Source organism: Cyprinodon tularosa, unplaced genomic scaffold (assembly GCF_016077235.1).
Source record: "Cyprinodon tularosa strain WSP-4 unplaced genomic scaffold, ASM1607723v1 ctg388, whole genome shotgun sequence".
Lineage (NCBI taxonomy): Eukaryota > Metazoa > Chordata > Actinopteri > Cyprinodontiformes > Cyprinodontidae > Cyprinodon > Cyprinodon tularosa.
In genome coordinates, this window is record NW_024039105.1 from 1,445,384 (window position 1) to 1,467,758 (window position 22,375).

The following is a 22,375-nucleotide window of genomic DNA, read 5'->3' on the forward strand; positions in this document are numbered from 1 at the left end:
AGTCGTGCGGTTTTTTACTTCACGGGGAAGCCCATCAACATGTTCACTCTTGCATAAATTAATCAAATGACTAATTTAATGTGAAACTATTGAACTTTTAGTCCAGAGTGAGCTCAAGTGGTGATAGTCATAAAAAGAGGAGCCTCAAATCAAGTTCCTCTTAAAAGTTGTACTGTATAACTTAAGGTCAGCTTAAATAAAATGCATTCCTAAAAGAATGTCTAAAATGCTTTGCAAGCTCAATTTTATATCTTCTGCAAAATTTGACTGAAAAAACTGATTTAAAGTAGACATACCAGCTTACGTAGGGAATTTTGAAAGTTATTAATGAACAGATACTGAATTAAGAGAAAATGTTAAGTAGTCAACAGGAAAATTATTTCTGTTTTTGCAACATGCAGTTATGGTTTTAAATATTAATGAATTGTATCAATTGTTAAGATTAAGTGCTGTCAACAACAATAAGAAACCATGTATATTACAGTTGCTAAGGCTCTGTTTTGTAAAAAAAAAAATACAGTGTAACATATGAAATAAATGTGTATTTCATTTTTCTAGTCATACTGTTAAAAACGCTTGTCACATGCAAACAGTCACACTCACAACATTCACACATGCATACAGAGATATGCATATCGATAAGCATTTCGGAGATAAGTGCCATGCCTAACCACAAAAATACTTTTTGGCAGTTAAACTCAGTTATTTCTCTTTCCAGATGTCTTCTAATCTTGCGACTATGTGTCACAAGACGTGTTTTGATATCTAAACTTCGGAATTTCTGGACCATCCTGGGCTAATTTTTTTTAATCATTAATATGATAATACTGAAAAATCCGCAAATTGCTCAAACTGACACCAATCTGATTAACTTTCAGCATTCAGAGCTCCCCGGTCAGTAAATCTTTGTCAGGGCAGACAGAGCAGCTGCATAGCTTAGCATTAGATGAATTTATATTAGGTTGTTCCACTGTCTTGTGGAAGAATTGCAAAATAACAAATATTATCTCATAGGTAAGACTAGTTTAGCTGGAGATCAATTGAAACTGCATGTTAGTGTAAAAAGTTTATGAATGCATTTTTTTTTGCTGAGTTTTTACAGCACTAGTGGCATTTTTTTTATGAACAGTATGCTAAAAGTAAAGGTGGTATGATAGAAGGGAAGAGACATGCTTGAAAAGATCACAGGCCAGATTCAAACCCCGTTCGCCCGCATCGTGGACTAAGTCCTCCATACGTGGGTCGTACAGTATGTGCTAACCACTGCACAACCAAATCACACCCCAGGAATGCACATATTTTTAATCATCTGGAGTTTATTTTTCTACTTTATTGAAAGGGCTCTTAAAATCAGCATTCCTAAACCGATATGTTTAAAAAGTAATCTTTATTTGTCCAACATCCCTGTCAAATAATTCTGTAAGTTTGACAAGAAAATGTTGTCACTGGTTGTTCTTTCCAAATGCACATTGACCCATAGAGCCATTATTCTCATCCAGATATTTTCTAAAGTCTATTTCTTTATAATCTACATTTGTATTGGAATTTGACACATAGAGGCGACTAAAAACTGCATTGCCTTTACCCTTTAAAACCCAAATATACAACTACAGTTGTTCTCTAATGAGAACATATATATATTGCTTTTCTGTTAAATGTTCTCTCTTTTTCCAAAAAAAACAAACATTTTTTTTTTATATATATAATCTTCAAGTAAATTTATTTAGATTATTGGGCATTGATCCTGTAGTTCAGTGGTCTCCATGTTTGCCTCACACTCAAACCTAGCAGAAACAGTGTTCTGGGGTGAAAAGAGTTGGAAGCATATGCCCAAGTTGTGAGGGAAATAGGCGTGTGATCTTACCCAATGACAAGGGATCGGTGGCCTAGTGGTTAGAGCAGTGCGCTTTTGCCCTGAGCAGGTTGCTAGTACCCTGTTGGCTCCCTGAGCAAGACGCTTAACCCCCAATTGCCCCACAGGAGCTGCCCAATGCACCCCAAGGGGATGGGTTAAGATGCAGAAATTAGATCAATGATGTATAATTATTATTCAATTATTATTATTGCTGTTGTACACTGAAAAAAAAATAGAGGTTGACAGAACTTAAATTTTCTAGGCAACGTGATGCATTTGGTTTTTTGAGTTTTCCTTACTTAAATTCACTGTGGTTGAGTTTACAAAGATTTTTTAGTTCTGCCAACTTAGGTTTTTGGAGTGTTACATAGAAATTTTGAGTTCTACCAACTTAGGTTTTTGAGTTTCACCTTTAAGTTCTGAGTTCTATCAACTTTGTTTTATGAGTTTGACATATAGATTTTGAGTTCTACAAACTCAGATTTTGTAGTGTTATCTGTAAGTTGAGTTCTATCAACTCAGTTTTTTTAGTCCTACCAATCGTCTTCACTACCCATCATTCAACACACAAAAAATTATGTTAATACAACATTTTTATTGCTTCAAGTCAAACATTGCATCAATAGATACAGTATACTTACAGTTACAACTAATCAGTGTTTAAGTAGTTAGTGTGTGTGTGGCTATTTCAGTCATTACTGTATTACATAAGGACCAAGGTTTAATACTAGTAGTGATTCATTGATTATAACACCAGCTTCTAGTAGTTCTGTCAAGGCCTCAATAGCATAGCAATTAATTTCCTAAAATAGAGCATCTTAAAAACAAAAGCTGTTGTCTAGCACACACTAGGTATGTGTGATGAAAAGTTTCAGAATAGCTATTAACATGTTAAGTTAAGAATTCCTTTTGTGGTCTGTAATGCAGAATACAGTTCTGCTTGAATGTTTACACATCCTCCCATGAAAGAAAATGATTAATTCACACAAGTAATTCAAATATATTTACTAAAGGAATATTTAGTCAAAGAAAATATCAATTTAGAATTTCTGTTAAAAAGTTATTCTAAAAACAAACTTATCAATTATCACATCACAGAAAATGTTCAGTGATTGTCTCAAAGTGTTGCTCAACAAAATCTTAATCAGGCTTCTTTACTTGTTTTATTTATTACTATATACATATTTATTCAAATTCATTGCCATGATTTACATTTTTATGTTTTTTGTTTATCATTACTTTTGTAAATTTAAACTTATTTTACCTGTAGCTGTTTTTCTCTCTCTTTATTGGAAGGGTATGTAAACCTTCAAACACAACTGCAAGTGTTGGACAAAACAAAAAAAATATTTAATCCAGCAGGAGATTAATGACCCACATAAAAGTTCAGTTTGAAAGAGTTAATGGGATGTCTCTTATTTGTTTGCACGTTCCTTTGTGTTCGGTTTGAAATTACTCTGAGCTCATGAGCCTTGTCAAACATGTTCTGGTGCGATTTGCAAGAAGATTCACTGGAGAGAAGCTGGTCAACCTGCTGTAAGGTGGCAGAGGACATTTTAAAACAATGGATCACAGCTGAAAATACCTTTTTTAAGAGCTTAGTATTCTGTCAAGCATGAACTTTTATTTATAGGAGCAGGTCTCATATTAAAAATAACATTTGAAATAAGAATCTTTTCTTGTGCTCCTTTCCAGAATGTTTGCCTCTTCCCTCGTTTTGGCTATAGGTCCTTCCTTTCTCCTTTTTTTTTGTCAAAATAATATGTTATTATTTCTTCTGCTTTTTATTGTCAACTTTTTAATCAAATAACTAACAACCGTTGTTTATTGTTAGTTTAAATGTTTTCATTGGGGAACACAAAACAGTAATGACAGATGTGACGCTTTTATTTATTCACATTTTTTCTCTGGCTTCCATAAACTTTTATGTTAATGTTCCATTTCTTTTTTTTAATAGGATAAGAATATTTTTTTTACATCTAATAATAATTAAATATCTAATAATAGGGTTAGAGTTAGGCTCTAAGTATCTAATAATAATAATTCTAATTAGACAAGCAAAACAGTGACATAACCTATAATAAAAGACTCTCAAGAGACATAAGCGTGGAAAAAAGCAAAACAAAACAAAACTGAAAGCAAAACACACTCTCTACGGAAATGCCACAAAAAAAATAGAGTGAAATGTAAAGAAAATCAGTACAAAAGTGAAAAGAGTACTCCTCTTTTCACTTTTGTACTGATTTTCTAGCTATAATTATTAGAGACAACTTGTTTTTTTTTCTGGAACGCTCTATACGCAGATTCCCCCCAAAAAAGAGAGAAGAATCTGAACTTTAAAGTGTTACTTTTGGGCCAGAGCATTGTGGGGACAGGCTTCTGGAAATATCACTAAGGGTAAGATATGAGGCTAACAGGAAGTTGAGCAACTAGATGAGTTAGTATAGAAATAAACTGGAACACAGACATTAGTTTGTGATAAAAGTGCTTTCTCTCTCAGTGGAATGGGTGACACTAATGCTGCATAAAGATCATTAAAAGATGAGAATTTTGTAAACAATCAGGCAAATGATTTTTTTATTGTATTAATTTCTAAATAGGGTTTTTACTTCATGTACCATATTAAAACCAGTTTTAAAATGTCTGCAGACTGTTCAATGTGTTATATAAAGGCTGCTGACATCATCCTAACATGAGCTGATTCTACAAGTTAAGATGTAAAAATAATGCTTTCCAAAAATAACCATTAAAGAAGAGAAAAGCAATGTTTTCTTCTAGTGTTGCTGTACTCACCAAACCTTTACTTAAGTACAGTAGAATGAAGTGATGAAGTTCTGAGGCCCACTGTTTCAAGTTCAGAGGGAGGAACATTTGTCCAAGAAAAGGTACTGGAGAATTCAAAAGTGCTCAGGGATTCGTTCCAGATTATTAGTCAACCAACATTAAACAAACTGCAAAGACATGACAGAAGGTGAGGGATTTTCTCCAGGTTAGATACTGCAACTCTCTGTTTGTTGGAATCCATAAAAAACATCTTCAGAAGCTCCAATACATTCAAAACAGCGCAGCCAGGATTCTCTTGAGGGCCCGCAAATCTGCCCATATTACACCTATTCTGCATGACCTTCACTGGCTTCCCATCACCTGCAGAATTCAATACAAAATCGCGCTCATCACCCATCAGTGTTTAAACGGATCCTCACCGGATTATCTGAAGGACCTTCTCACTCCACATTCCTCCACCAGATCTCTTCGATCACAAGACTGCAACTTCCTTCACCTTCCTCGCTCCAGATTAAGGTCCATGGGAGATCGGGCCTTCGCTGTCGCTGCCCCCCGTCTCTGGAACTCTCTCCCAGATCATCTGAGAGCTCCACAACCACTGAATGATTTTAAAAGAGGCTTGAAGACTTTTTTATTTAAGCAAGCCTATTCTGCCTCCACATGATTTTTATGATGTTGATTTTTATCTTTGATTTTATTTGCACTGTGTAGCACTTTGAGATTTTTATTAATGAAAAGTGCGGTACAAATTGGATTTATTATTATTATTATTATTATTATTTTCTTTCTGTGCTTAGAATCCAGTGCCCTGCAAACATATTTGTAGTCCCCTAATTTTTTCTGATTCTGTCCTACAATAGACCTCCACAAAAAGAATATAATGTTAAAAGTGAAAACAAATCAATATATGGCTCTTTAACAAATCCTATTATGATTCTTTTCTAGAAATTGTTCCGTGCATTTTTATTTTTCAAGCTGTATGACACTTTGCAAGGCTGCACAGTGGATCAGTGGGCTGCTGTCTTGCAGCAAGAAGGTTATGAGTTCGATTCCCAGTCCGGGGTCTTTCCGCATGGAGTTTGCATGGTCTCATGCTTGAGTCCTCTCCAGGTACTCCGGCTTCCTCCCACAGTCCAAATACCTGACTTTTAGGCTAGTTGGCCTCTCTAAATTCTCCTTAGGCATGAGCATGAATGATCGTATGTGTTTTGTGTCTCTGTGTTGCCCTGAGATAGACTGGCGACCTGTCCAGGGTGTCCCCCGCCTCTCGCCCATCTCCAGTAGAGATAGACACCAGCACCCCTCGTGGCCCCAGCAGGGATGAGTTTTGATTTGAATTGGATGATACTTTGCAGAGTTACCTTTACATTATAACTGCAGGTCTTTACAAGAGTCTACAATCTTTGCACATTAAGAAACAGACATTCTTGCCATTTCTTCTTTGAATATTTGGCCAAGCTGTATATTTGTTCAAATTTTAATCAAATTTAAGCTTGGACTTGGACTGGGCCAGTCCCAACCAGTAAAAAACTTGCTTTAAACCAGCTGTTTCCAACCCAGCCCTTAATCTAAAACATACTTTGGTAGCTCTGCTATTTGTCCAGGGAAATCACCAAGCTAGAAGGTAAATCCTCCTTCCCATATCAAAGTCTTCTATAACCATGAAACACTTTTTTTTTATTCTCCATCCGTTTTTCAGCCAAGACCAGCTATTATGCCTCTGTTAAAGACAAGCATCCCTATGGCATGATGCTGCCTGCCACCCCATCATAATTAACTCCAGTGATGGAGGTTTCAGAGTGATATGCAGAGTTTGTTTTCCTCCACACAATGTGTTTATTAAACCAGAAAAATAGTCTCGATCTCATCTCATATTTCCTGTTAATATGTAATTAATTATTTTCTTGATTTGTTTAAACACCTTAAATCACAATGAAATATGTTGAAGTATAAGGTTTTCATTTGACAAAATGTGGAAAGTCCAAGGTGTGGGAACGGGATACGGTATTTCTGAGGAAAATATAGCTGCAGACTTTGGGATATTACTGCGAGAGAATGTAGGGCAGGAACAGACTTTGTTTATTGGTACTTCCTGCTAATGACCCAGCAGTTATTATGCTGGAATCTGGATTGCTACTGTTCCCTACTTCCATCTTCCTCAACTCTCCATATGTTCAAAAATGGCATGAAGAACAGATTCATTCTGATCGAAGCACCTAGACCTAAATAAGTACAGGTTTGTGAAGCATATTTGTATTTAGATGTGTCTTTATACTAAATTTTAAAACCGTTATCCTTGCAAAATAAGGTTTTCTGTGGCTTTATATTTGAGTGCATGCAAGAAATGTTCAACATTGCAGTGCTCTTGCTATGCCTAACAGTTGAATCATTTCAGCAATCCCTCATTGTTGGTTCTGGTTTTATTTGGTCTTATCATAGTGGATTAATACAATAGGATCCATATTTATTCCTAAAGGGAGGATGTTTTGTACGTTTAAATGTTTTGTTGACTCAACACGATTGAATCAAATTAATGGTTTATTACTGGGGCTCTAAAGAGATTAAAGACATGCTGAACAGATAAATCAGCTTTTTGAACTAGTGCTGTTGGAGCAAAGTCCTGCAGCACATCATCCACTGAGATGTGCACCAAATGGACACTATAACTGATTTCAACAATAGCATCATAGTTGAATGTATCAGTTTTCTGTGATTTTCATTTGCCAATCATCTGAAAATTTTAAGATCAGTAAATAGTAATTAGGTGAGATTTTAATGCATCTGCAGTAATCCGGAAAAGATCAAGACATTCAATTATCAGTTGCATTTAAGCAGTTTTTGGATATCTATGAAAAATGTGGGATTTCTTTTCCTCAAACATTAAAATTTGTTTACTCAAACAAAAGCTATAAATATTAATGAATATAAAGTTAGGACAAAGGACAGATGAGTTTACCTCCTGTGGTTTAAATAACATGGCTACATGGTGTGGCAGTGGGTAGTACTGTTGCCTTGCAGAAAGATGGTTCCGAGGTTCGATTCCCAGCTCGGGGTCTTTCTGCATAAACTTTTCATGTTCTCCCTGTTTATGCGTGGGTTCTCTCTAGGTACTCCAGCTTCCTCCCACACAAAATCATGACTGTTAGGTTAATTGGCTTCTCTAGGATGGGTGTGTGTGCATGGTTATGTGTCTTTGTGTGTCTCTGTGTTGCCCAGTGACAGACTAGCGAGTGGCGACCTGTCCAAGGTGTACCCCGCCTCTTGCTCGCAGACTGCCGGAGATAGACAGGACAGGACTAAAAATATGGACCGATGGATGATTAGAAGGAATAATATCCCAGAAACGTGGGAAATGCACTTTCCTGACTCTCAGCTGTGATATTTTTTAAAAGCATTTATCGCATGTGCAGCATATTTCAAGCATCTTAATGAGATCAAGACAGATGACTTTCCATCATTTACTTCTCATCCAGCCCATGCTGGATTCTATGGTATCACTTTAGCATGGGGTCAAGCTCTGCCAGTTTTTTTTCTCACATTTTCTCTGTGTTAGGTTCTCACAAAAGGAAGGTCAAACTGAAATGGATTTAATTAATACCTTTTACAAAAAGAAAGAGGAGATTCAGGGCTTATCAACGAGGACGAGTTTGATGACACAATCATCACACAAGCAAGATGTTGTATACAGAAACTAATTACCGCTAACTAGAGGCGTTTTGGTGTTTTTCAGCTTTTATCATGAGACTGATGCAGGACAAAAGCAACAAAGCTTCAGTTGTTAAAGCGGCTGAACGTCAGCACAGTCACCAGACCAGGATCTGACTCCTTCAATCACAGGTGACAGATGTGACGGGCTTTCACACTCACCACAAGGATGGACAATATATTTACACTTCAAAGTAATTCTGTTGCAAAAGAAAAAAAAATTTAAAAGCAAAACAAATTGTAAGTGGGTGATAGATGTAAAGATTTTGTGCCTAACTGTGGCCTAACAGATCATTCTTCAGTCTTTAGGGCTCCTGTTATCACTGATATTATCTTTTTAGCAGTGTATCCCTTCCACTGAAGTTACTGTAAACTTCTGCTCAGCCTGCAATTAAGACGTCAGAGGTCACAGCCTGCAGCAGAGAAGAGGCCCGAACTTCAGATGGCGATAAGCTACCGCGGCGAGATGAAAGTTAAACCATCTCGTCTCGTCATTAAGGCAGTCTGCTGCCACAAGAGAACCCACCACCACCACCGTGTCTTTGTGTGTGTTCAGATGTGGTGTTTGTGTGTCGTGCGCTGGGGTTGTGGTAAATGTGTTTTCCCATTTAAATTTGCTGACAGCAAACAACTCCTTCGCTTCCTCAGTTCTTTTTCATTTCCCTTTTTCATCAGATCGTATAGTTGACATGAGATTTAAGATATTTATATCAGAGCTTTGAGAAAGTAGATTCTTCTAAATGGCAGATTTTGTGTTTCAGCTGCTGTAAGACTGGATTCATAAGAGTGAATCGGCTAGTAAACATCAGAAAGGAACGACAAAGTACGGACAATGTGATAAAATCCCCCACACATTCTCTTCTCTACACTTTTACATTACAGTACATTTAAAGGGCAACCATGACACATTCTAGTAAAACATAAGTACATCATGAAAATATAATTTTTTACTTGTACATGTATCCTGTCAGCTCTTTTTCTTTAATAGGTAATAGTAGATTGATAAGATGGCTCAACTTCCTTTCACTGCTCTGTTTCCGCACACCCAGATGTTTCATGATAAGTGTGGGGGATGTAAAAAAAAAATGAGTCTGCCTACAAGTAAATAAACAGAACCACTTTTCCCACTGCAGTGCCTCTGTTTCAAACTGATGACTGAACATTTGATGCAGTTTGACAGAAGTACATTCATATGAAAATAAGAAACTCCAACTGTGTCAGCGAGAACATCTGAGGGAGAGATTTAGAAAAAAAAGCAAAGTCATCAAAAACGAAACAAAAAAAAACATTTTTCTGTGTTTGATCAGCAAATATTCTGATAGTATTGGAATTTTTTTGGAGGAGCTTTTTACAGTAGGTCCCGTATTTATTAGATTCAAGTTAGTTTAGTGGTGTTTAGTTCAAATTATACTCTAAAAGAAAAAAAATCAGCAGGCATCGCTTCCTTTAAAAGCAGCAATTCTAACCTTTTTACCATGATATCGGTGTAATTATATATATATTTATAGTATATTATATATCATATTATCATGTCCTCTGAGGCACAACTAAAACTCATTGTAAAACAGCTTTCATTGATTGAATCAAAATACAAGAACTTCTATCAGTATCACAAATATTTGCATTTTATCTGCTTACTTTTGACAGCATCTAGAAATCATATAAATCAGCAGAAACGCCCTTCAAAGCTCTAAGATTTTATTACATGACGCCACTGCAGATGTTTTTCTTTGACATTTGGTTATCTTTTTTATTTTAAAACACAGCTTTTAGCATTATTTTAACGATAGATTGTAACAAATTATTTTAGAATGGCATTCCATAATTATACCTTACACCTAATTTTTCTTAAGATATTTCTTTCTAAATCTAATCATATAGGAAAAAAATATTTTATTTCTCGAGTACAATTCAGACAATGCTGGACACATAAGGGAAAAGCTACAACATCTCTGCTATCAGTTTTAGGGTTTCACTTTTTTGCAAACCTTTTCATTTTAGCCTCACTTTAGATTGCTAAGTTATGATGTGTGAAATTTGTACGTTTTTCTTTAACCGGTTAAAGGCTACATCATTCATACATCAGTAGCTGAAACTCTTTAAAAAAAAAACATTGAAGTGTAATAGCAGAGGCAGTGCTAGCATTCCTTGTTAAGCACTGATCTCTATTTATTCTCTAGATTTCCGATAGACCGAAAATTTGAAGTCACTTGCCGCCATCTTGGTGCTGCCCATTCTCTTGGAGTCGCACCATAAACATGCCAACATGTTTTCTGGCTCAGGGAATACATTTCACCTGTAATTTTACATTCAGTGGACGTACTAACAGCACTATATGATATTGGCGGGGGGGGGAAATTACCCATATATATATATTCTTCATATCTAAGGACAGTATTTGTATTATGCTCGATTAACACACTAATGTTGTGATGGATTTGTATAATATGTTATATTACATTATTTACAGACTTCATACTGAATATGCAATATGTGCCCAGTTTTTACCAATAATTACAGTAATCTACTGATGCTATGAAACAGCAAGTGTGTGTCAAAGTGATGAATTTATCTTTATTTTAAAAATCTTAAGTCCCCTTGAAAGTGAGAAAATCATTGTTGTTCTATGCTGTAGTGCACATATTGTGACTGGTCGTAGCTAGGGAGTATAAATATGGCAGCTGGTGACCTCACAGCAATTGTACTACCAATGGCCAGTATGTCCAGATATCAGTGTTGTTACATTACATCCACCATTTTCATCTATTAGTGACTGAAATGTCACCTGAATGTTTTCCTTAAAACAGTCTCTACAGCGTGTGTCCTCTGAAAGGGCAATCCACCTCCAAAATAAAACAACTGCTTCCATTAGTAAACATTTAGTCAAGTTGATCCAACCTAATGTATTAAGTTAATAAGTTTAACACTTAAATAAATTGGAAGTTGGAAGTGCATTTTCTTTTTAGAGTGTGAGAGTAATCGTCAGCAAGGATAGGAAAGCTGATGGGAAAATGGACGGAACTAAATATAGGTAAATTCTAGATTTAAATCCAGTTAGAAAAAACTCTAACTAGTCTTACTTAACCTAATTTAATTCACAAATGATGCACAGAAATGTCTGTCTCCAAAATTTCAAACCTGGTGAGAGCAAACCCAGAATGACAATTGCAGCTATAAATGCAACATCTTCTTCTATAGTATGATTTAAGAGGGCTGAGCACCTCTAACATGGAAACGTTGTGAATACTTTTGCGAGGCACCAAACTTGAAGGTCTAAAACTGTTTTAGCTAATCTACCTCCACTTGAGGACAAACAGCTTCACAGATTGCAATATCTAAGCTCTCAATGGTCTGGCATTTATCTGTGCTATCTGTGGTATGCTAATAAACAGACACCCCCCTCATCTGTGTTTACCTCTGAAATTGGGAGGGGGGTGGAGGGTGCTCGGAGGTAGCGAGAAGTAATATGCCGGCACTACACGGTGTAAGATTAACAACGGCCCAAACCAGTGTTTTAAATCAGGCTTTAAGATAATGTATCAAACTTCATACGCAAAATAAAATATACTACAGAAATATGAAAGCATTAAACTCACCGTTGGGTTTGAGTTCGCCTCCATGGTCGCCAGCCTGGGTGATACTGGTACTTCTTCAATATGACGGTTGTGTCACGTGATTAGGTGGATGTTGGAATCGGACATCCATTGCTAATGTCTGTGACCTGAAGTAACCTTGGCCATTTTTACAGCGAATTTTTAGACGCTGAATTTGAGACAGTGAATTTGAGCAAGTTGAATTGGAGGACAACAAAAATATTGCATTTGAATTTTGAAAAGTTTAATTTTTTATATGCTGAATTTTTTAACACTGAAAATTTAAACTGTGAAAAATATGTATATTGAAAATTTTATCACTTTGAAATAGGAATGTGAATTTTTTTAATAACTGAAAATTGCAACCATGTAAAAAAAATTACACTGAATTTTTTTTTAATGTGCAAATAATGACATTGAATTTTTTTTAGGTTAAAAATATATTCTGAATTTTTTTTAATACTGAAAAAGTAAGCACTAATATACAACATTAAAATTTCAGAGGTATTTTTTATTCAAATTCTGATGGCACATATTTACTTCCATACAATTGATTACAAATCAGGCCGATCAGGACCAGATACAAAGCTTTGATCTCACACTGAACACATGTATAAGTCTATGTCTGTTTGCTCGAACTGGGGAACCACATAGGCGCAGGGCGAAGCTGCTGACGTTAGTAAAATTAAATGGAATGAGTGTTTAGACCTTAAACTACTGACTAAGTCCAGATTTTCTTCTGTAGCAATACAGAACGGCCAAAAGAAACCAAAGCACGCAATGATAATGAGAAACAGTCACTTAGCAGAGAGGTGCCTCTTTAAGTAATACTGTAAGCAATCAAAGTAAATGTTTATATACATTTTTACAGCTTTTTTTAAATTGTTTATTTCATTTTGATAGTGAATACATGCCCCTACTATCATTTGGGATCATATCTACACCTTGAGCACCTGATTTTAGTGCCTGTTAACATTTAACGCTTCTGCCCAGACTCTCACTGGGTATATGACTGCTAAATTAATTGGAAATGGCTGGCTTCCAGCCACAAACATTGCTTATAACCATCCTCTCCACTTTATCTGTGGGATTCTTTTGAACACCAAGTTTTAACTGTCTTGCTGCTGCCTTGAGGCAGCCCCTGTTTTCTTTTAATAGATCCCCTTTGTTTAGTTCCACTTGTAAGAACACATTCCCTAGGACATGATGCTAGAACAGTGTTTGAAAAAACAAGAGCAGCTAAATGAAAGCCCTATTGCTATTTATTGGTCCATCATGTGGCACAGCTGAGTGTTTGGAGGTTTATAACCACCAGATGTGAGTCATCTGAAACTACAGAATTCATTTTAAGATAGAAAAGATAGAAGGGATTGGTATGGTTTACCTTAATGATCCTTAAGTAAGAATGATGGAGATCTTGTAAAAAAAAAATGTTTTATGTTACCAATTTTTACAATTGTTACTATGCTTTATTTGTTAATGAACTTCCCAATTTATCCTTTATATCCTCAACTGTGAGAAGTTTATTGAAAAAACATGATTACCACTTTAATAAACTTTGCTATGCATGTAAATTGCATTACCTGAGAACAGCGGGAACAGTGCAGCATTGACACAGTCATTACTGTATAGATAACTAGAAAATTCCCCAAGGAAATTTTGGAGGTGCCTGCCACTTAGTTTGTATTTGTATGTGTCCATAATATTTGGACTGGCAACAAAGGCTTAATGGGGTTAATTGGGTTCACCTTACATTGGCATATATCACCATACCAAGTGGCAAATACTTGTTCATGGTTAATGGGGACTGGAATCACCATACCGAGTAGGCGACTGATGTCGCAACAGCTAGTGGTGGCTGACATTGCAACACCTACTGGTGACTGGCATTGCCAGGCCTAGTCATGGCTGGGGTAATGATAAAGATCCCTATACTGCAATAAATTGCTGAGTATATTGTATACTGTAGGCTTTTATTTTGAAGAGGACCTTTTGTTTTATTCTGAAGATCTAGCAGGGCTGTGTCTTTAGCATAAGGTCAGCCTCTGTATAAATATGGAATTTATTTACAATTGTTGAATCTGTCTTTTTCTTTCTTATTAGATTAGTCTATGCTTTATTACAGAGGAAATGGGAGTGCTTTATTTAGTAAGGTGCACTCAGGTGTGTTTTGAAAAAACCTTGGTAGTCTAATTTCAAGAAACTGGTTGAGTTAGGGCCATAATGATGAGCCTCATGGCGCAGTGAATTAGTCTGTATAATAAAGAGGCTTTTATTTTGTAGAGTCCCTGGAGTCTTACTTTGAAGGTAAAGCAGGGTTGTGTGCTAAGGAAAGGGTCAGACCCAGCAGTGATATGGAATTCATTCACAATATTTAAATCACTATTTTTTCCCTATTATTGGGTAAAAGGAAACTATATTAAAGCGTAAATAGGAGACCTTTATTTAGAAATTTGCAGCGGGGATTGTTTTGAAAAGACCTCTAGAGTTTAATCTTTAAGAAGTAGTTGAGTTTGGGTCATAATGTTGAGCCATATGCTGCAATTATTGCTATTACTCTACTGTGTCCAACCTCAGCATTGTTGGAAAGTTTTTGCAGGCGTTGCTTTGATTAAAGCCTTTTTTTGAGTTTGTCTCCATGTGTTTAATAAAGATTGCGTGGATGCCGGTTAGAAAATATCCTATTAAACCAGATGTATTCATACATTCATACATTCATACAATTTATTTTACATCCTTAGGTTTTGATCATCAAAAGTATATCTTGTGACATTTGTTTTAAAACTTTTTGAGATTGAGATTAACTTATTTTGTTTAATCAAATTAATATGGGTTAACATCCAAAAACTAAAGTAAATGTCAAAAAATAAACTTATGAGACCTGATTCATGCTTGTAAAGTTTTCGTCCTTTCTAGTGTTTTCTTTAGTAAGGCGACGTTTGATTCTTAATTTGAACCATACGTCTTAGTCATTTGTACCGAAGATGGATCTATGAGATGTGCTCCAGCAGTGACTCATGTTTCATTTCTATGGGAACAAAAAAACAGCAGCGCTTTACTTCTCAACTCAAGAACTAGTCTTTTTTAGAGAAAGAGGTAGACGAAGGAAGATGAAGTCACAGTGAGGGTAGATTTACTGAGACTGCTTTGGCCACTGTTCTCAATATTTGTATTGAAGACAGAAACAGAAGTGATGCAGTGTGAAGGCAGACAGAAAACAGTCAAATTTTCTGACATGAGAGTACACACACTACACTCTGAAGCTCCCGGCTTCTGACCATAAATGGAGAGGTTCCTGTGACTGAGGTTCCCAACAGTTACCCGTGACATCAGGCAAAAACACACACATCAACAGATTAATGTGGGTCAGTCATATAAACTGTAAAACACGAAGGGCTGTAAATATTTTAGAACTGATGCATGTGAAGTGGCGCACACGCCTACACACACTAAAATACACATACAGACCCCCTGGCAGGCATAGCGGAGGATGGGGGTGTGTGAACAGCTTGTGACGTCTCCAGGCCATGATAGCGTCTGCTAATTGGTTCCATCAGGCCTCTCAATGTGTGTGTGTGTGTGGGTGTGTGTGTGGGTGTGTAAGTGAGCCTGTGTTGCAGTCACAACCATACAACTGTTCTTCACTAAGTCGAACCAGTGTTCAGATTTGATCAATTTATTGGAGGCAAGTTCGAGTTACATCGATTTTAATCTGGATCTCACATGCAGCCATACCTCTGGTCTCCAGCAGACCCAGTGCTGGCTAGGTTGTGTCAGACAATGAGAGACAGGTGGTACTTCAAGTGTCCAAACAAAATACAACAGATAGAAAGTGAAAATTGTTCACTGAGACAGAGAAGTGAAACTTCACGTCGGAAATCACTTATATATTGATCCAAAACTTACACCAGCAGCTGCCTCGTTAGGGTCAAAATGGGTTCTTTAATGTAGCTGAAACCGGGCCGCTTCCTTGTATTGGGCGCAAGTTAACATGTCAGTATAGGAAAAAAACTGCCAAATTGTGAGCTACTAATATGGTAGAAGGAGCAGCTCAGGATAAAATAGCAGGTGGATGAATCCACAAGAATTACAGCTGCAAAATTTCAGTATGAAAATATAATTTTGTCTTTGGAGATACCTGGTTTACATCTTTGTTGAGGATCACAGAGCAATAAAGATCTTAATTAAAACCTAGTTTTTAAAATTTCTTTCGATTTCACTCAATATGTATGTAAATCAATATTTATAATACACTTTAATAGTGATAAAAAAGCAACAACAAAAAAACTAACAGCAACTTTTTCTATTTTAATTTGTCACACCGTAGATGAATTCCTAAAGCTTAAACAGAGCCATGAGATGAGGAAAAAAGGGACCTGAAAAAACTTTAAAGGTGGCGAGGTTTATGATGTCATGCTGTTCTAAACGTTTCAATACTAATGGGGATTTTTGCACAAAACCATCTCTGAGTTTTTTTTTTTTTTTTAAGAGAATGGTAGGAAGCAAGTAAGAGCTGTAAATGATGTCAAAGGGAAAATGGTCTAACTGGTTTGAATAATAAAAAATCCACACCAACTCAATTAAGATGCATTGACTACAATCCAAATGAGACGCCAAACCTTGACACAGGTAGGCCAGAGCGGCAGAAGACAATGATAAATCTCACCTGGCTAAGGAAAGAAAACACAGGATACAACATAAGCATGATTAAAGCGCATGAACAGGTTGATCCATCCAGGCTCTCATCAGTGTTTCAGGCTGCTGGTGGCGGTGTTGTTATACTGTAGGGAAATTTTATCTTATTTTCCATCTTCAACTCTTCACAGTCACAATATACCTATCTACTGACGGATAAAGCAACAGGTCACAAAGCTACTACAACTGATTTAATTTGAAAACTATGATTTATGCCTTGCCCATATACAGATGTTTGACCATACTAAATGGTCGCCACGGTAACTCATCCTAACTCGCTAATATTCAGGCTTGGCCGTTTTACACCAAGTGTCTTTCGTGACACAACCAGGATTCAAACCCAGGTCCAACACATTAAAAGTAGAGACACTGACCACGTTGGACTAAATTACTTTCTTTTTTTTTTTTACATATTTTCCTATAGTAGAGCAAAGCTCCTCTATATTCTATTTGCTTTTTATTTTTACTTTATATTTTTAGATTGATACGTTTATGTGGAACATGGTATTGTAGTCAGGAAGCCAAGTGATTTGAACACCCCATTTCTCAAGAAACAATCAAAGGAGAATATACCGGTAGGTAGGGTTTGAATACCTGTTAATGTACCGAGGAGCATAAAACATTCTTTGTTGCTTCTGCAAGAATGTCTTATTTAGGGCTACTGTTCAAAGAGGCTGTGATCATCTAAGTATACAGATTCTAAATAAAAGAAAAAATATTTGAAGTAGGGGTACGATGTTTAAAAAAAACATGCTTATGAAGTTTTAAATAATGCTGGTTTTGTTAATGTTAGGTGTGTGCAAATAGTTCCTAAAAGAGCCTTGTGCAACAAGGACTTTACTGTTAGTGGGCTGAATGTGACCCTGAATGGAAACATGGAAAAAATAACCAAAAATAGACAGAACTGTAACAGAATTGTGGAGAAAGAGAGTAAAACTGGTGAGAGTAAAACATGCCTGTTGTGGTGGCTTCTGCTTCGCTGAATAGTTGAGAATCCTGAAGACAGTAAACAGAACTCAACTCTGATCTCTGAGCGACACAGGAGTCCCAACTGTGAAACTCAACATAAATAAACTGAGTCCAGTAAACTGGGTCAGAGTTCACAGTGACAGGCTGCTTCGTCTTTAACACAACAATAATTAATAAGTTCATAAAAGCTGGATGGCTGTTTGTATTTGTGCATGAGGCCGTATGCTGTATCATTAATGAGCAGCAGGCCCGCAGCATTCGTACAGCATGTGTGTGTGCATGAAAGGGAGAGCGTGCTCGTTGTCCCACAGGCGACACAAGCTGTTTCTGAAGATGATGCCTTCGGACACACATCCCACACACACACAGTCCCAACTGAAGAGACAGACTCCTCAGCAGTTTTTATTTCTGTGTGGAGTCAAATGTCTCCTGAGCTAAAGAGAGATTGCTGAAATGCCTTCATCTGCAACTCAGTTTACGCGGAGATAGTAGTGTCATGTTAAAACACTAAAAAAAACACTGTTAGACCCAAATGTTGATAAGCTGTCCTAAAATTTGTTTGCAGAAAACAAATTAATTTGGAAGGTTCTTGCATGATGTTAGTTTGTGCCATACAGCTGGCTGTATTTTCCTGATCTGCTGAAATTTGCAGGAAAGTTCTTCAAAAGGTATATATTTTTTTATTTTCAATATCTTTAAAGGGGCAATAATTACATGTTTAATGTATTGGTACCTGGCTTACTTGCTCTCTTGCCAGATTTGCTCATATTTACTATCCACATGAGGTTATTTCATCCCAATACTCTTGCACGTCATAGCCAGGTACATGATTTTTGCACATTAGTTTATATTTGTTATTCTGTTGGGATATGGATTAAATATGGAAATACATGATCAGAATTAGAGATTTCCCATTCAAATATTCACATCAGAATTGGTCCAATTTCAAACAAAAAATATATATATATATTGAGATATCTTTTTTTCAGCAATCTGATAGAAACTCTACTTTTATTCAGTTTGGTTTAAAGTTTACGTTAACCACTGTTTAAAGGTATAGTGGAGGATGTTGTGTTCCTGATGGATCATCAAAATAAGTCAGAATCAGAATAAGAAACACTTTGATAATCCCAGAAGGAAATTGCTTTTGTTAGACGCTCCAGTTAGTTTTATATATATATATATAACTGTATATATATATATATATATATATATATATATATATATATATATATATATATATATATATATATATATATATATATATATATCAGTAGTCAATCATTCAGGTAATATGTTTATGTAAGGCCTTCCTAAGTGCTTGTCCCCATTTTCACTTACCGGTGGTGAATCTGACAAACTGCAAATCGTCTTTTGGAAAGTAAGCTTGTATGAGCGATGCAAACAGCAACTTTTAAACAGAGCGTGCACGAGGAGAAATGGTTTTATGGATGCAATTGCACATGTTTAATAGGCGTTTCCTCTCTGCAGTACGTACAGGGTTGTGCATGTGCATTTTGTTTTTTAAGTGGAGGGCACGAGTCTTTTCAAAAATTTGCAGAAATCCTCCACTATATCTTTAATAATACATGGGTCAGCTGTTCTCTTTCCTTTTATTTTTAACTATTTATCTCTGTTTTCAATTCAATTCAGCTTTTTATATCGCGCCAATTCACAGCACATGTCATCTCAAGGCACTTTACATTTCACCAGATCATACAGTCAAATTGATTCAAAGTTTTTTATCTAAGGAAAGTGATATTACATAAACCTTTTCTAACATTCCACACAACAAATTAAGTAATAAAATATGTATAATTTGTGTTGGTTTTATATCTGGTAAATATATGTCAATATTCAAAACTGCAATATCTTTACCCTATGGGAGATGAAAATGTTATATTGGGACATCTTTAATTCAATCAAATTCTGAACACTCATGTTTATTTTCAAGTAATTGTATTGTTTTGTTTAAAATGTTATATGGACAATGGATAAAGACCTAATTTATGCTGGCCAACCTCCTGAAAGCAGATATTATTTATCTGGGTCAAGGATCACAAATGTCACATTTCGGAATAGTGATTTAATTGGCCAATTTGTAAAAATGGCTTTTAAAAAAAACACCCTAATAAAGGGAAATTAAATGGGATATCTTTTTTCAAAATTTTTTGGGGCCCTTTTGGTCCCCAAAAATCAAAATTGGGGAGGGGGTTAAATTGCTAAATGAAAAGCAAAGAGGGTCCATTTGTTGAGCTTTTTATTGATAAAAAACCAAAAAAATTCTAAAAACCTCCCTTTTCATGAAAATGAGTTTTTCGCCCCCGGGAAAACCCCCCCGAAAATACCCCCCCCGAAAGATCTGGGATTTTTCCGTCTTTTTCCCGAAAATTTTTGGAAACCCCCGTGTTGTCCCCCTTTTGGGGGGGTCATCCCAAAAATTTTCCCCAAAAAAGGGACTCGGGACGTATGGGGAGAGCGTTAAGCTGTATAATGGCCCAAATTACCCATAGGGGAAATGCAGCAAACCCCGGGGGTTTGGCCAGGCCCCTGGCTTGAAAAAACCCTATCAGTTTTGGCTAAAACCCACTATTCTCAAAAAAGTGAAATCCCCTCGTGTTTGGGGGCAGAAAAAACCACAACGGGGCCACGCCAGGCTTTAATTTTTTTATGAGTTTTGGGGACAAAAACCCGGTTTTCCTTTTTTAAAAACAAGTAAAGCCCCCGCCTCGGATTGGGGGGGGTTGGGCCAAATATATTATATAAAACTTGTACAAAAAATTTTTTTCAAATATATTTTATTTAAAATTAATAAAAATTTTTAAAATTCCCCCCTTTTAAATTAATTTTTATTTTTTATTCTTTTAAAAAATTTTTATTAAATTCTTTAAAAATCCCCCCGGTGTATTTTTGGTTTTCCCACTACCCCCCTATTTTTAACAAAATTATTATTCCCCCCCCCCTACCATAAGGCCCCATTAAAAATTGAATTTTTTACGGGGAAATGAAGTTTTCCCCGGGGAATTTGTTTTTTCCAAAGAAAAAAGCTTTTTTAAAACAAACACAAACCCTATATACAACGTTTTTCCAAAAAAAACATGCGTATTCAAAAAAATTTACAAGACTCCGTGAAACGGCCTTTTGGGTTTTTCCCCCCGGGGTTGGAGGTAACAGGCAGCATTCCCTCCAAAGGCAGGTCCGATGTGCAAACCCTACTGTGCGTGGCCCTGTATTTCGGCATCGCTTCAAAACCGGGAAATTTGGCGTTAAACCGAGTTCAGTGAGATCCGGCCTACGAAATGGCGGCGATAAAATCCACCCGGGGAAAAAAAGAAAACCCGCCGGGGACCCCCAAATTTTCCCCTTCCCGTCGGACAGGGAGGCCCCGACGGTGGGGGGCTTAAAAGAGTTCCACTTCCTCATTGATAGCACACTTTTGCCTCGCCTTAAAGCAGCTAAAAAAAAAAAACAATGAATCAGCGCACTGAAAAGGCAAAACACATTATCAATGCCCTTTGAAAAAAAAAGTCACCAAAAAAAAGTCTTCCCTCTTTCTTCGGGCCCCGACCCCCGAGCAGGTTTACCTGGCGGCCTCCGCAACGAGCTTTGCTGGTTACCCAGGGGTTGTATCTGAAGCCCTGCAAAAACCTTTCCCCTCATAATACGCCCTTACAGGCGTGGAAAACAATTAAATGAAGTGGTAATGAAAAAAAAAAAAAAAAATCAAAACGCAAGTCAAAATTAAAAAAGGGGAAAGGGAAAGAAAAAATTAAAAAAGTATTTAAAACACACAATGCCCGGTTTTTAAATCAACATCGTGAAAATTTCCGGAGCAAATAGGAAAACCCCCCAAACCCCAAACCCCCTTTCCTTTGGGTGGGGCGCCCTGAAAGTCTGTAAAAAAAAAAAAAAAAAAGTACAGCTATGGTCGGTATCAATCCTTTTATCCTATGTCCTTTTAAAAAAAAACCCGCATTTTTTTTAAAACCCTTCCCCCCCTGTCCGGGTTTTAAATGGGCGCCTCCCAATTGTTTCCGAGTTTTTAAAAAAAGGGGAATTTTTGTTTCCTTTTAAAAATCAAAAAAAAATTTACCCCTTTTAAAAAGCTTTGGGGCAAAGGGCTGCTTTTAAAAGGTTTTACCTAGCTAGGCGGGTTGTCTTTAGTTTCCCTTTAGCTAAGCTAGGTGTTTAAAAAGATAGAACCGAAATCGAAAAAATTTTTTAAACCCGCTGGGCGTGGCGTTGGGCACCCCGTTTTTCTCTTCCCAAATTCTTTAAAACCTGCAAAGTTGCTCGATCGGAGCCCCCAAACTTGTCCTTTGGCTAAAACCCCTGGACCCGCATCGTTTTCCCCCAGCGGGAGTGAGGCTTTTCTTTCCCAGGGCGGCAGTATGTTTGGGAAAAGCTGACGAACAGCCCGGGATTTAGCAACCCAGCAGTTTCTTCTCGTCAGTCTGCGGGGGGGCCGAAAGTTGAGGACTAAGCTTTGGGGAGGGGGTTTTAAACGCGGACCATCCGCACCCCATTTTTTAAACCAAAAAACCCAACAAAATACAAACCCCGGAAAAGGGGGAAAAAATTTCTTCTAAGTTTTAGTAACCAAACCTTTTGCTAATTTTTACTGGGTCTCGCGAGAAGTCTTTTAATTTGCAAAAAAAGCTCCCCACGTAAAAGGGAAACAGGGGGCCGAACCCTCATAGGCTCCCCCCAAATTCCCATACGAGGGCAATTGGTTTTAAAACGGAAGGCCCCTTCCCGGCGAGAAGAGCTGCGT